The following is a 10355-nucleotide window of genomic DNA, read 5'->3' on the forward strand; positions in this document are numbered from 1 at the left end:
TTGACAGGACAAGCTCCTTCCTACTCCCCACCTCACTACCTCTGCATGTTGTTCTCTCTGCCGGGGACACTTCCTTTTTTGCACAATTGTCTGGTCCCTACCTGACCTTCAACCCAGAGCTTCAAGATCACCTCCTCAGAGGGACCCTCCCAATACTCCCAAAGCAGCTGAACTCTACCCCTCAGTTATTCTCCAGGTTGGCACGCTGTCTTCTTAATAGCACATAAAACAATTTGTAATTATTTTATTTAGTTTTTTTGTTTGTTTGTTTTGTTTTATTTTTTTACTTTTTTCTTGTCTGTGTCTTCCAAAGACTGTAAATAAATTGAAGGCTGGGATCACTTCTGTCTTTTTCATTTTTAAAGTACCCTCAGTGCTCACCTTACACACTGTTCTGGGCATAGAGAAGATGTTCAGCAAATATTTGTTGAAAAACATGGGGAATTGAATAATTCAATCTTGTAAATTTCCATGATTAAAATATCTTAGATGTATAATAACCTATTTTCACTCTTTATGGAAAGGTCGGGGGGGAGGGGAGGGGAGATAACACATTTTTATATGTCTGTATGTATCCTAAAAAGGTTGGAAATAGCTCACTCTATATAAAGCAATTGTTTAAGAAGTCTCTGTTGCCTAGAAGGAGGTCATGTTAAAGAGGCAAAAGTAAATTCAGGAATTTTGCTGTAATGTTACTTAATTGACATTTTCAGGGCCAGTGAATCACATGAGTTCATTTAAAAACGTCTCTCCAATTTTAGAGACTACTTTGGTTTGAAACCACCATTACAACCACATGTTTCATAGGATTTACCCCTTTCAATCAGGGAAGATCAAACACTAATTTCTTTTCAAGCGGGCATTTGTCATCTTCTCATGGGCCCCTGACTGACTGTTTCTGAATAATTTAGTCAACATATACAAAGTTGACTGTAGTGGATGCTATAGTGTCCACTGGATCCCCCCTTTGGGACTGAGACCCTCATCCTCCAGCTGCTGGGATGTAGTTGAAGAGAGCTGCCTTGTGTAAGGTCACACCCCATCCTAGGGGATGGTCCTCATCTAACAACTGGCGTGTGTGTGTGTGTGTGTGTGTGTGTGTGTGTGTGTGTGTGTGTGTAGTTGGGGATATCCAGCCCTCTTGCCTACTAAGGGCACAACTTGGAGGGCCATCCCAGCTCCAGGGCTCTGGGGAGGAGCTGCTCTAATCTGATTTGGTGCGATCACACAGACTGCACCGAGCCCAGCTCCTGCCTCTGCACAATTCCACTCTCTTTACTTCTCCACAGGTGCTGATTCTGAGAGCACTCCCAATAAACGTCTGCACCCAAGTCTCCCTCTCAAGACGGAGATGGCACCCCCTTCTTAAGACACTGGCCAAGCTCATTTGCTGCCACTCTTTCCCACCATTCCCCTTTTCCTTGGCTTGGAAGGACTCCCCTCCGGAGAACGTGGACAGGTAGAATTTGCTACCCAGCTCTCTCCCAACAGTAGGTAGTATATGATGACAGGATTGGAAATGATGACACAGTCTCCTGCCTAAACATACAACTACCTCCTTTCCCTACTCCACGGTGTCTTCCAAGTGCAGAGAAAAATATAACAGGGACCACTTCCTTACTAATTAATTAATTAAACTAACCCTAAGTATGTGCGCTGATAGAATGATTTTAAAAAAGTGTTATGGGCTGAATTGTCCTCCCCTGCCCCCAGCCCTGTAACATTCATTTGTTGATGTCCTAACTCCCAGTACCTCAGAATGTGACCGTTTCAGAGATAGGGTCTTTTTTTTTAACTTTTTATTTTATACTGGAGTGTGGTTGATTAACAGTGTTGTGTGATTCAGCAAAGTGATTCAGTTATACATATACATGTATCTATTCTTTTTTCAAATTCTTTTCCCATTTAGGTTGTTACATGATATTGAGTGGAGATCGGGTCTTTAAAGAGACGATTAAGTAAATGAGGTCATTCAGGTGGACCCTAGTCCAAGATGACGATGTCCTTAGAAGAAGAGGAAACTGGGAGACAGACATGTACAGCAGGAAGACCTTGTGAAGATTCAGGGAGAAGACGGCTGTCTGCAAGCCAAGGGGAGAGGCCTCAGAACAAAGCAACCCTGCTGACCCCTTCATTTCACACTTCTAACCTCCAACACCATGAGAAAATAAAATTCTGTTGCTAACCCACCCAGCCTGTGGTGCTTTGGTGTGGCAACCCTAGCACACTAATATACTATATAATTATAAAATCTGTGGATTTTGTTTTATGGCCTTTAAGTACACTGGGAACTATATTCAATATTTTGTAATAACTTATATGGGAAAAGAATCTGAAAAAGAATGTGTGTGTGTGTGTGTGTGTGTGTGTGTGTGTGTGTGTATTTATATAAACTGAATCTCTTTGCGGTACACCTGAAACTAACTCAATATTATAAATCAACTGTACTTCAATTAAAAATAATAAATGTCCTGTGCAGAGCGGGGCGTCTACAGTTGGGCTCCAGAATGTCTCTAGGCTGTGTGGACTCCTCATCCCTTGGCCTGGTTTCTCTGTCCCATTTTTGTCTCTGTATCTTTATTTCTACCTGATGTGAGCACCTCCAACTGACCAGGAGGTTTGAGAGTATCTCCCCACCCTTTCACTCCTGTATATGCACCTTTTTTGTTTGTTTTGATGCTACTGTTTGGCTGATTCCTTATTCTGTACCCCTAACCCGAGGTCCCAGGAAGCTATCTTGCCTAGTTTTCCACTAATCCAGCCTTTCCGGAAAGAAGAGTGGGCTGGATATGACCAGAGTTACACAGAGCTCAGAGGGCCTGAGTTACTAACTGGGGATTATTCACACTGATTTCATCCTGAGTCCCCATGCAGAAATTTAGGAATTAGATCTTATGGAGAGCCTAGTGTTTCCTAGATATAAGGTATTTGACAATAATGTATTAAAAATATTTCATTAAGGGAGGAAAAAATTACCAAATGTATGTCCCAGAAAAGAACATCATTGTGACAATTCCCACTGTCCCAGAGAGCCCCATATGTGACACTTTAGAGCTTCCATCTAGTCTTCTCCAGGCACTCTGATGATCAAATCATCTCAGATGATGACCTCCCTCCTGGCACCATCATGCTTCTGTTGTCCCACACCCGAACCACCACCATGCCTAGGAGTCCCCGAGGGGCCTGGACTCTGTGGTCCATGGCAGAACGGGCGCCTCAGTCTATTTGCACAAATGATGCACATTGATCCATGTTGCCCACATGGAAACTCTCAGCTTCTGGTGTAACAGCTATTTACTTGCTTCCCTTATAGCTTCCATTCGTGCCCTTGGACTCAGGCAAGGTCCAGGCATGTAGCTGAGTGACAGCTTCGGCTCTGTGCTCCCCTCTGATGACTAAGGCTGTGTTTCTGGGTCAGGCTTGTCACGACTCCTTCCTCTCTTAATGGGAAGCGCTCTCCTAGTTCACTCTTCCGTCCCTTGTGCAAGTCGACTTCTGACAGGCAGCCCTGCTAGCTCTCCAAGCATGCCTGAGAGAGCTGAATGCTAGCTCTAGGATCCGCCAGGGGCTTCTTGTCTCCAGAAGGAACAGCCCCCCTCTACCCATAGCCCCCTTCACATATGTCTACAGAGAAAGAGCTACAGACGAAAAGTAAAGAAAACACAGTTGCTCCTTTAGGGAGAGCTGAAACATGGGCTCTTTCCTCCTCTGAATATTCTGTTACTTTTGTCTCTGTTGTCCCATTGGAGAGGGACATCCATCTTTCATGTTATGATCCTCACAGATGATTCTATTGCTTCTACCTGTGAGAATGGCTGTGTCACATCCTAGTTCTGCCACCTAAGTGCCCTGTGCCTCTACATTGCCTGTCAGCTGAGTCTTCCTTGAAGAATCAGCACTGTTCTGTCCTGCTTGGTTCCTGAACTCCCTCGGTGCTCCTTAATCATGCAGGGAGTTTGAGAACTTTTCGGTGACAATAGTTTCCTTCTGCTTAGAGCTCAAATAAAAAGTGAACACTCTAGAATGTTTTAGTTTAAAAACCTCATGTCTGATTTGACATGGCAATCAAATGAATCAAAATATGATACAGAAGATGGCATTACATTTTGGACTAGAGAGAGAATAATCCGCCCAATCCCACTTTCTTTACTTCTCCACAGGTGCTGACCCCAAGAGCACTTCCTATATATATATATATATATATTTTTTTTTTTTTTTTTTTTTTTTTTTTGCGGTTCGCGGGCCTCTCACTGTTGTGGCCTCTCCCGTTGTGGAGCACAGGCTCCGGACGCGCAGGCTCAGCGGCCATGGCTCACGGGCCCAGTCGCTCCGCAGCCTGTGGGATCTTCCCAGACCGAGGCACGAACCCGTGTCCCCTGCATCGGCAGGTGGACTCTCAACCACTGTGCCACCAGGGAAGCCCCCAATATTTTTTTGATCTGTCTCCTAAAGCAAACAAAAGCAAAAATAAATAAATGGGAACTAATTAAACTTAAAAGCTTTAACACAGCCAAGGAAACCATCAACAAAACAAAAACCCAACCTACTGAATGGGAGAAAGTATTTGCAAATGATATAAGCAATAAGGGGTTAATATCCAAGTATATAAACAGCTCATACAACTCAACAGCAAAAAAACAAACAACCTGATTAAAAAATAGGCAGATGTCTATTAAAAAATGGAACAGACATTTTTCCAAAGAAGACATACAAATGGCCATCAGGTGCATGAAAAGATGCTCAACATCATTAATCAGCAGAGAATGCAAATCAAAACCACAATGAGATGTCACCTCACACCTGTACGAATAGCTATCATCAAAAAGACCACAAATGGCAAATGTTGGAGAGGATGTGGAGAAAAAGGAACCCTTGTGCACTGTTGGTGGGAATGTAAATTGGTGCAGCCACTGTGGAAGACAGTATGGAGGCTTCTCAAAAAACTAAAGTAGAAAGAAATACCGTATGAACTAAAAATTCCACTCCTGGGTATATATCTAGAAAAAACCCCAAAACACTAATTGTAAAAGATACATGCACCCCAATGTTCATAGCAGCATTACTTACAATACCCAAGATATAGAAGCAACCCAAGTGTCCATCAACAGACGAAAGAAAAAAGATGTGGTACATATATACAATGGAATATTACTCAACCATAGAAAGAATGAAATTTTGCCATTTGCAAAAACATGCGTAGACTTGGAGGTATGCTAAGTGAAATAAGTCAGAGAGAGAAAGACAAATGTTGTATGATATCACTTACATGTGGAATCTAAAAAATACACACTAGTGAGTATAGCAAGAAAGAAACGAACTCACAGATATAGAGAACAAACTAGTGGTTACCAGTGGGGAGAGGGAAAGGGGGAAGGGCAAAAATAGATATAGGGGATTAAGAGGTACAAACTACTATGTATAAAATAAATAAGCTACAAGGATATATTATATAGCACAGAGAATATGGTCAATATTTTATAATAACTATAAATGGAGTATAACCTTTAAAAATTATGAATCACTATGTTGCACACCTGAAATGCATATAATATTGTACATCAACTATACTTCAATATAAATAAATAGGTAAGTAAAATAAATAAGGAAATAAATGGAAATATTTCGCACGATTATAGAGTCCTTCAGCTACTCCAGAACATCTTACTGCTATAGTTTTAAAACCTCCCTCTCTCTTTCAGTTTGGTAAGCTTGTGACTTACAAATCTGTCACTAGAGGAAATTTAGAATTGAGCTAAAGGTCTACTTTTAATTCAATAATTAGGATGTAAAACTTAAATATACCTTTCTTTCTGAATATTCCTTGACTCTGTATGCCAGGGATATGTATGTACATATTATGTAATGTGTTTTGTGTCCATGGCATTTTAGCAGGAAGCATGGCCATGCAAACCTCCTATTTCTGGTATAAATACAAGTCTCAGAGAAGAAAATTTGGTCCCTTCCTATTTCAGGATTGAAGACCAACAAGATGGTCTCCTGGGGAGACTATTTGTCAAGTTTCCATTTAATTTCTTGGTTCTTAAGAAATCTTCAGTTTCCTCTGAAGTTTTCTCTTCAGGGCAACCACAGTATATAATAATGTTTCACATTTTTTATTGTGACTTTGAGAATGGTTTCATAAATGCTATTTTATTGGGTCTTCACAAATTTCCTGCAAAAATATGTTATGACTGGGCTTACCATTTTCATTTTACAGATAAAGAAACTGGGTCTGTGTGCCCATGTTTAACAGCCAGTAAGTTATGAATCCAGAGTAGAACCAGAGTCTTGAAATTGCATCAACTAAAAAAAATATATACGTGTGTATGTATGTATATATACGTGTGTACACATATACATATATGTATATATACATACCTATATGTATGTATGCAATATAAATATATTTATGCAAAATAAAATATATATTTATACATAAAAATTATATATACTCATATATAACATATATACACATGCATACATGCAGACAGACAGGATTAAACAACTGCATTTGAATCCTGGTTCCATCAAGAGCTCCCCACAGAATTGTTAGAAGGAAAGAAATAAGAGATTATGTGAGAAAGCACTTAACTGTAAATCACCATAAACGACAGCTATTAAGTTTTTCTATCTGCTGTTCAATGTGACAGATTAATATTAACCACTTGAAGACAGGAGCCATTCCGTTTGCTTCTTTTCTGTTCATCAGGGAACCTAACACAGTGTTAAACCCATATGGGCAATATTAATAGGGCATAAATAAATAATTCCTCATTGAGAACAATCACAGTATTAATAAGATGACAAAACATTTTAAAGAGAAAAAAAATGGATAAAGTTTAAAGAAGAGGGAAAAACAAATGGGACACTGAGGGTTATGCAGGATGGATTGCCGATGGAAAATGACCTCTGATCAGCTTCACTTTGCCTTTCTCAGATGCTCGTTCACTACCAGTAATGATATCAATCATCTCAGACCTGGGCAGCAGCTGGCATAAAAATGATTTTGAAAAAAGTGGGCTGTGGTAACCTGGATCAAAGCGTCAAGTATAGTTTTTTCTTATATTTACTTTCAAAAAGACTCAGATGATCAGATACTAAATGCTCAATGTGTTTAAGAATCAGGAAGATGGTTCACAATCACAGAGGAAGAAGCAACATGTCACCCGGATAAGCATATATAACTATTAATGTTCACTTACGTGAGGCTCTATGTTGGACCATCATGCCCTGTAGTGACCTCTCTGGTTGTGTCGACAAGGTAAATGGTCAGTTGACATTCCCTAGTGGGAACAATAATAGATTTAGCTGAGCAGTCTTTTGTGAACTTTGTTTGCTATGTTTTTCTGTTTAATTCACCCAAAGTGGAAGCCAGAAATGTCCTCACTGTAGACTTCTCCTAATTCACACAAAAGGAAGCTGGGGGGTCCCAGATCATTCTTCCTCCTCTTCTCCCTGTCTTTTCATCCAGTCATTTAGTTGCCAACAGAACTGCCACCCTGTGCTGAGGCATCGAGGACACAAAAATGAATAAGTGGTGATTTCTGACTTTGAGAAGACACACAAACAAAAATCCTAATGCAATGGGCTCAGAGCTGTTTTAAAGGTACTCTACGGTAGAAAATAAGGTTCATGCTTCAGGGGTGTTCAGAGAAAACTTACGGAAAGCCACTTGCACAGGGCAAGACGTATGCGCTTAACATCTGCTATGTATTTTTTTTCTAAGGTAGATTGGCACGTGATCTTCAGTATTTCCTCTTCTATTGGCTTCTTTCTCTTGCTTTAACTCTCCACTAGCTTAAAAAACGCCTTTCCTACACTGCTGCCTCTCTTCCTTTTTTTTTCTCATCTGACTTCTTATAGGAGCCTCTACTGGCTAATTTTTCTTCTTCACTATCCATTTATTCTAAAAATATTTGTGACCTTGAGTGAGATAGGAATCATCCCAGCATACGCGCATTTGTTTACATATACACACACACTGCGAAATTCATTAAAGAAACAAAATCTTTTGGAATACCTACCATTGTGTATATGTGTAAGTAATTTTAGAGATGTTTAGTGAGGGCAGTGGCAAAGCATTCCCGAGGACTTTCCTGACCTGCTTTGCCGAAGTACTTTAATCAAACCATGTTCCTTTAGGACCTTCTTGATCAAGTATACTTTTAAAGATGTCAAACTCCCCGGCCTTGCCATTACCAGAGTCAGTCCCTTGGAGACAATCAAAGTTTATATCTTAATTTCCAGGACAGGTCTAGAATTGGATCTCTTTCCAGGAGCCAGAGAGTCAAGTAACATTTGCTGTGGCACTTGTCCAGATGAGTATAATGGGCCATGGAAATAATCTTTCATATCACACTCACCAAAAGATATGCTATCTCTTTTTTTACTTTAAAGACTTTTAAGTTAGGCTCCATTCACAATCCTTTCTGGAACAAACGTGTATCATTTCATTGGTGATGTGCTATCCCTGCAGACAGAGCAGGACCCTAGTAGTTTTAAACTTATACTTAGAGGTCATGTTGGATGTGTGAATTACAGTCACCACTGGCACACTTCCATGTAAACTAAGAAATACTTTGAAATGGGTAAAGCACTATTAGGACATGATTTTTATTAGGGACACCTGGTTGTATTAGACTATTCTCAAGCTTATTTCCACACCTTTTCTACATTTTTTTCTGTTTATTCATATTTCTAATTTTGCCTCATTTCTGAATTCAACATATTACTGTTACATTCTTCGAAATTATTGAATGAATGAAGTTGGTGGATCACTAAAAGATTATTCACATTTTAAAGTTCTTATTGTTAAATGATCAGATGTGAACAAATGAAAGGGTCGTAATGCCTGATCTTTTCATTTCTTAGTCTCCCATTTATCTCAAAACACTGGTCTTGAAGCAATTTTTCAAATTGCATTATTAGAATGTCAAACATTATTACAGGTTTATTTTTTAAGTGAATGGGGTCCATAGTCATTCTAGAGCTGTAATATAGCAAATTCTGAAAGAGTTTAACACTTTCATATACAGTGTTTTGTTTTAAATATTCAAGTTCTATGTTGAACAGTGAAAGAAAGTTTGATTATCTTGTCATTTTCAGAGTTAAATCAAGGAAAGAAAACATAGTAAACGTTTGTTCTCTGAGGAGCTTGGAACATTATAGAGTCAAATACTTGCTTTTTCCTATAAGAAAGATAGTGATCTCCATTTTTCAGGTGGAAAATTGAGAAGGAGAGACAATTTTGCCCAGTGTTTCTAGGTTTGTCAGCAACAAACCCCATCCTCTGCAAAGTAGTGAAACAGGTTATGGTTGTATTTAGTTTTCCTCAATTTCTACCTCAACATCCTTCTCTTTGGAAGGCTCCGCAACTTCCAGAGGCTAGAGTCGTTCACTTGAATTTAGGCTCACTACAAGCATCCACGTTTTTCAACCCTTTTCCGCTCCCAACCCCACCATGAAAACTGAGCAGTGCTGTGTCCCACACCCTCTCAGGTCCTGTTCTCTGCTAATCAATCCAATAAGTTTTAATCAGTGATAATAACTTCCTCTTTAACACACTTCCCAACAGCCTCCAGTTTCTAGCAGTGTGGAACTATCCAGGATTCGGAGCCAGAGGATCTGAGTTTGAATCTCCTGACTCTTGAATAATCCAGACCTCAGTTTCCTCACGTGTAACATGGGGATAATAATGTTGACCTCACGGAAAGGTTGTAAGGATATGTGAAATGAATTACATAACTGCTCTTTACCGTTAACAGCTAATATGCATTCTATTGAGAGCCTGGAATGACTCACACATTGCAAAGAATTTCGGATGCATTTATAAGTCAGTGGGAAGATATTTGGGGGTATCTTGGAAGTTTCCTCCCTTTCTATGCAAAAGCAAGCCTATGCATTAAAAGGCAATCAACCTCACCTCCCGTCCGTGGGGATGGCTACTCAGAAAACCCAGCACTTAACAAATTTTGGAGAGGATGTGAAGAAACTGGAACCCTTGTGTACTGTTGGTGGGAATGTAAAATGGTACAGTCTCTGTGGAAAACAGTATTGTTGTGTCTCAAAAAATTAATAATAGAATTACCATTTGCTCTAGCAATTCCTCTCTTGGATATATACCCAAAAGAATTAAAAGCAGATGTACATCCATGTTCAGAGCAGCATTATTCACAGCAGCCAAAAGGTGGAAGTGTCCATCAATGGATGAATAAACAAAATGTGGTATACGCGTACAATGGAATATTATTCAGTCTTAAAATGGAAGGAAATTATGACATGCTACAACATGGATGAACCTTCAGGACATAATGCTAAGTAAAATAAGCCAGCCAGGAAAGGACAAGGGCCATATG

Source organism: Grampus griseus (assembly GCF_964374135.1).
Source record: "Grampus griseus genome assembly, chromosome: 2".
NCBI lineage: Eukaryota > Metazoa > Chordata > Mammalia > Artiodactyla > Delphinidae > Grampus > Grampus griseus.